The sequence below is a fragment of the Nannospalax galili genome, unplaced genomic scaffold, assembly GCF_000622305.1.
Source record: "Nannospalax galili isolate Female #2095 unplaced genomic scaffold, S.galili_v1.0 scaffold996, whole genome shotgun sequence".
NCBI lineage: Eukaryota > Metazoa > Chordata > Mammalia > Rodentia > Spalacidae > Nannospalax > Nannospalax galili.
This window is the reverse complement of record NW_008339436.1, coordinates 1,222,180-1,228,826: the sequence shown is the minus strand read 5'-3', so window position 1 is coordinate 1,228,826 and position 6,647 is coordinate 1,222,180.

Below are 6,647 nucleotides of genomic sequence, written 5' to 3'. Positions count from 1 at the left end.
GTTCTCCTTGTAGCCCCAGCTGTCCTGGAACTCACTATGTAGACCAGGCTGGCCTCGAACTCACAAAGATCCACCTGCCTCTGCCTCCCAAGTGCTGGGATTAAAGGCATGCGCCACCACGCCCGGCTGCCATTGCAGTTTTAAAGGTTATTTTCACTACCTAAAATTTTTCTTAACTTTACCTGTTCATTTCTCCCTCCAACCAGTCAATGGCAACCACAAATCTGTTTTGCTGTCTCTAGAGTTTTACCTTTTTTCTTTTTCTTGGGGTGGGGGGGAGGGGCACGCAGTCTCCCCGTAGCCCCAGCTGGCCTGGAACTTGCTATTGTAGACCAGACTGGCTTCTGTCTCACAGAGCTCTACCTGCTTCTGCCTCCTGAGTGCGGGGATTAAAATTTAAATTTATTGGGCTAGAGAAATGGTTCAGTAGTTAAGTGCACTGGCTCTCTTGCAGAGGACCTGGTTTCCAATCCCAGCACCCACTTGGCAGCTAACAACTGTCCATAACTCCAGTTCCAGGGGATCCAACACCCTCTTCTTTTTTTTTTTTTTTTGTCTGAGATAGGGTCTCTCTGTAGCCCTATCTGGCCTGGAGCTCACTATGTAGACCAGGCTGGCCTTGAACTCACAAAGGTATGCCTGCCTCTGCCTCCTCAGTGCTGGGATTAAAGGTGTGCACCACCATGCCCAACATCCAACACCCTCGTCTGACCTCCGTGGACACTGCACAACAGGGGTGTACTTACATATATGCAAGCAATACACTCACCCACATAAAATAAAAATAAGAAATAAAATATTTTTTTAAAAGATGGATTGGGCTGGAGAGATGGCTCAGCGATTAAGAGCATTGGCTGCTCTTGCAGAAGACCAGGTTCAAATCCCAACACCCACATGGCAACTAACAACCATAACTCCAGTTCCAGAGGATCCAACGCCTTCTTCTGATCTCCTCAGGCATTGCAAGTCACAGGTGCACTTATACACATGCAGGCAATACACTCATACACATAAAATAAAATTAAAAAATTTTTTTTTGTCTTTTTGAGGCAGGGTCTCCCTGTAGCCCCAGCTGTCCTGGAACTCACTATGTAGATCAGGCTGGCCTCAAACTCACAGAGATCCTCCTGCCTCTGCCTCCCAAGTGCTGGGATTAAAGGCGTGCGCCACCACCCCCGGCCCTATAAAATACTTTTTAAAGATTTATTTTTATTTTTATGTATGTGTCTGTGCCTGTATGCCATGTGTACAGGTAACTATGGAGAAGAGGGAGTCTAATCCATTGAAGCTTGAGTTCCAGGCAGTTGTGAGCTGCCTGAAGTGGGTGCTGGCAACCAAACTTAGGTCTCTGGAAGAGCAGAAGCCCTCTGAAGTGCTGAGCCATCTCTCCGGCCCTAGCTTTACCTTTTTGAGAATGTTATAAAGTTACAATCATATAGTATGTAGGCTTTTTAGATCAACTTTTTTTTCTTTTTTAAAATATTTTATGTGTATGAATGTATTGTCTGCATGTGTGTAAGTGCACCCATGTTGTACAATGCCCACAGAAGTCAGAAGATGGCATCAGATCCCTTGGAACTGAAGTTACAGATGGTTGTTAGCTGCCATGTGGATCCTAGAATTTGAACCTGGGTCCTCTGCAAGAGTAGCCAGTACTTTTAACTGCTGAGCCATCTCTGCAGCCCCTGACTTTTTTTTCTTAACAATATACATTTAGCATTCCCTGTTTTGTGCAGATGTGTTTTGACTCACTTGGATCCTGGATCATATGGTAAGCCAGTGTTTGGCTTGTGGAGGGGCCAGTTTGTAGCCAGTCAGCAATGAAGGAGGGAGGAAGGGATCCTCTTTTTCTGCTGTGTTCTTTTGTTTGTTTTGTTTTTTACTCTTCTTTTTATTTTACCATTTTGGCTTATAGACAGAAAATACCAATCTACTCTGGCCTGACAGTGAGGATGTTTGATTTTTCTCCCCTCTCAGCTCAGACCAGTGTGACAATCCCACAATTACTGGAGACTAAGCTTTTGTCATCTTGTTGTTCTGCCACCCTCAGTATTTGGCATAGACCTCAAGGTCAAGTGCTGATCTTTATAGCCATGTTCTAGCTGCGGGAAGGAAGAGCAGCAGCGTCCACCCACAGCAGCATTCCCTGGGGCCACACAGAGATTCCAAAGCGACCAGGAAGGACATCTGTTCTCTGCCTAGCCAAGTGTCCAGCTGAAAACCAGGGCTATCACAAAGGCAGAGGGAGTGAGTGAGGGTATAAGTGGTTCCCAGCAGTCCTTACTGTTGTGCTTGGTGGTGCTTCCAACAGCAGCTGGTTGATGCCCTACTGTGAGCCCTGCTGGGTCTCACAGGACACCAATCTCAGCACAGCAGACTGGCCAACACTTCCTCCATTGACACTGCACATATTCACTGCACCCTATCTGTCATCAGAGCTCAGTGCCATGCAGGTGGGGTGGGAGTGCCGGGTGTGGCTGGTGCTGGGACAGCCTTCAGGTGCAACCAAGTTTGGTTAATTTCTTTGACAAATATTACCAGCAGGGTGACAGACCAATATGATAGTGACCTCAAAGAGTTTACAATGTAGTTGGAAAAAAATGTTAAAAAGCAGGATCTTTCTGGCCCAAACCTTTCTTTTCCCTCTGTGGTGACAGAGATGGAACCCAAGGCCTTGCACATACTAAGTAAGTGATATAACACTGAGCTGCATCCTATGGCCTTAAGAGTGTTTAATCACACCCCAGACCTACCTTCTAACAGGAGTGGCTGGGGCTGGAGAGATGGCTCAGGAAGACCAAAAAGAAAAAAATAAAAATAATATACATATTTTTGGTCTTCTTGAAACAGGGTCTCCCTGTAGCCCCAACTGGCCTGGAACTCACAGAGATCCGCCTGTCTCTGCCTCCTGAGCACTGAGATTAAAGGCGTGCACCCAGTCTCAAAAAAAAAAAAAGAAAGGACTGGAGAGCTGGCTCGGCAGTTTAGACCACCCTTGCAACTGGCTGCTCTTGCAGAGGACCCAGGTTTAGTTCCCAGCATCCACATGCCACATGGTGGCTCCAGCTCCAGGGGATCCAATGCCCTCTTCTGACTTCTGAGGGCACTGCATGACATGGGTGCACTTAAATACATGGAGGCAATACACTCATACACATTAACTAAAAATAATTTAAAAAAAAATTTTTTTTGAGACAGGGTCTCCCTGTAGCCCCAGCTGGCCTGGAACTCACTTTGTAGATCAGGGTGGCCTCCAACTCACAGCGATCCGCCCACCTCTATTTCCCAAGTGCTGGGATTAAAAAAATAAAATATTTTTTTAAAAAGGAAAATAACTGCATCACCATTTAATTGATTAGCTGTGATCAGGAAAATTCACAGGGAGAATTGAAGGTACAGTGGAAGGCCTCCTTAGGACCACAGGTCAGCTCAGAGACATACAGGAATGGGCCATGGAGAGGTTTAAGTAGGCAGGGGCCACAAGTTAGGATTGAGGGCCACAAGGTCCACCTGTTCCTTTCCAGCTGTCCTTAAGGCCTGGTGGGCCTTTCAGTGCTATTTTGAGTTCTTTCTTTAGCTGGTTCCAATTGGTCCCTGTCACTTGTAACCTATAAAGTTCTGGCTAATGTACGATGAAAGGTTTCAGCAGAGGAGTGGGGAAGATCTGGGGCATGTAAGTGTGGAAATGGAGTTGCATTAATTCTCTGGGGTCACAACTGAGACAGAACAACTTTCAGGAGAATGAAAATAAAAATCTGAGCTTTAATTTTTGTTTCGTTTTTGACATAGGGTCTTATGTATCTGAAGATAACCTTGAAGTCCTGATCCTCTTGTTTCCATCTCCCAAGTGCTAGAATTATAGGCATGAGCCACTACACAAAGCCTAATTGGGGCTTTAATTAAGAGTCTGATGCTGGCCGTGGTTACGTACACCTTTAAATCCAGCACTTGTGAGGCAGAGGCAGGCAGATCTCTGTGAGAGGCTAACCTGGTCTACATAGTGAATTCCAGGCTGGTTGGGGCTATAGGAAACCCTGTCTAAAAAAAGTCTACTAGGGGGCTGGAAAGGTGTCTCAGTGGTTAAGAGCACTGGCTGTTCTTACAGAGGACCACACTCTGTTCCTGGCACCCACATGGTGGCTAACAGCCATCCTTAACTCTGGTTCCTGGGGATCTGACACCCTCCTCTGGCCTCTATGGGCATTGCATGACACAGGTGCACTTGTATACATGCGGGCAAAACATTCATACACATAAAATAAAATGATTTTTTTTAAAGTCAGCTAACAAAAGGGTACAAACCCTAAGATTCACTTACATGCAGTTCAGAAATTGGAAAAATTAGGGGTCATGGTATCTGTCTGGTCTGGGCCAGCAGGCACACCAGCATGCACTCATCAAACCCCACTGCAAGTCACATCTGTGTGTTCCACTTTATGACAAGGCCGAGGCAGACAGATCTCTGTGAGATCAAGGCCAGCCTGATCTACATAGCTCCATGTCAGCTGGGACTACAGGGGACCCTATCTCAAAAAAAAAAAAAAACAAAACAAAAAAAACCAGCCATCAGGCAACTCACTAATAACATCTGAGATAAAAAGTAAGTTGAGGGCTGGCGAGATGGCTCGGTGATTAAGAACACTGGTTGTTCTTGCAAAGACCCGGGTTTGAATTTCAGCACCCACATGGCAGCTAACAACTGTCCATAACTCCAGTTCCATGGAATCCGACAGTCTCTTCTGTCCTCTACGGGCATTGCAACGCATGGGTGCACTTGCCTACATGCAGGCAATACACACATACACATAAAATAAAAATAATAAACAAAAAAATTTTTTGGTCTTTTTGAGTCAGGGTCTCCCTGTAGCCCCAGCTGTCCTGGAACTCACTATGTAGACCAGGCTGGCCTTGAACTCACAGAGATCCACCTGCTTCTGCCTCCCGAGTGCTGGGATTAAAGGCATGCACCATCACACCCAACAACAAAATATTTTTTTTTAAGTAAATTGAATGGGCTGGAGAGATGGCTCAGTGGTTAAGAGCATTGACTGCTTTTGCAGAGGACCCAGGTTCGATTCCCAGCACCCACATGGCATCTATGAACTGTCTTTAACTCCAGTTCCAGGGGAATCCAAAGCCCTCTTCTGACCTCCGTGGCATTGCATGACACGGGTGCACTCACATACACGCAGGCAATACACTCTTACACATAAAAAATAATAAATTGAAAAACAAAAAAGATAAAAATAGTGCTAATAACCAACCCTTGGGTCGATTAAATGCCTCCTGGTCCCCCTCTGTGATGGCACTGATGTTCCAGCTTTTTTGAACCAAGGAAACCTAGAGTGGGTAAGGGGACAGAGAGGGTCATGGTCAGGGAGGGATTGTGGCCATGAGAGGGACCCAGCCTGCAACACACATTCCAGTATCTTCATCAGTGTCTGCAGTCTGAGAAAGCTTGGTGGTCCTTCCTTAACATCTGGTATCATTGACTGATCCTGGACTTTTCCTCATGGGAAGGCTTCTGAAGACCAATTTTTATGTAGGTCTTGAGGATTCATGCTTCTTCCAGGCTTGGTTTTGGTCATGTTTTTCTAGAAATTGGTCCACTTTATCTGTTATTTATTAACATATAATTATTCATAGTATCTTTATGTTTTTTAAGAATATTTTATGAGTGTATTGCCTGCATGTGTGTAAGTGCACCCTTGTTGCATATTGTGCAATGCCAGAGGAGGTCAGAAGGTGGCATCGGATCCCTGGAACCGGAGTTATGGACTGTTGTTAGCTGCTATTTGGGTTCTGGGAATAGAACCCTGGTCCTTTGCAACAGCAGTCAGTGCTCTTAACTGCTGAGCCATCTCTCCAGCCCCTATTATAATGCCTTTTTTTTTTTTTTTTTTGGTCTTTTTGAGACAGGGTCTCCCTGTAGCCCCAGCTGGCCTGGAACTTGCTACGTAGACCAGGCTGGCCTTGAACTTACAGAGCTCTGCCTGCCTGTGCCTCCCAAGTGCTGGGGTTAAAGGCATGTGTCACCACGCTCAGCTGTATAATGTTTTAACTGGAAAAAAAAAAAAGTGTTCTGTCTGTAGGTAACTGAGTGCACCTTGTGCATGCAATGCTCTTGGAAGTCAGATGATGTCAAATCCCCTGGAGCTGGAGTTATGGTTGTTAGCTGTCATGTGGGTGCTGGAAATCAAAAACTGATCCTCCTCTAGAGCAGTCAGTACTCTTAACCCCTGAAGTCATCTCTCCAGCCCCTATTATAATCCTTATTTCCAGGAGACTGGTATTAGCATACCCATTTTCTTTTTTCTATCCTTTTCTTTCCTCTTCCTTCTATCCTCTCCTTTCTTTCCCACCAGACTGTGGTGCTGGGGATAGAACCCAGGGCTTCTGAGCTACACACCTAGCTCCTCATGTTCACTCATTTTCCTAGTCAGTCTTGCTAAAGATTTATTAAATTTGTTGAAGAACTAAGTTCTTTTATATATATAATTCTTATGGGTGTAATGCCTGCATGTAAGTACACCAGTGTTGTGCAACAGAAGAGGATTTCGGATCCCTTGGAGCTGGAGTTAGGGATTGTTAGCCAGTATGTGGGTGCTGGGAACTGAACCTGGGTCTTCTGCAAGAACAGCCACTGC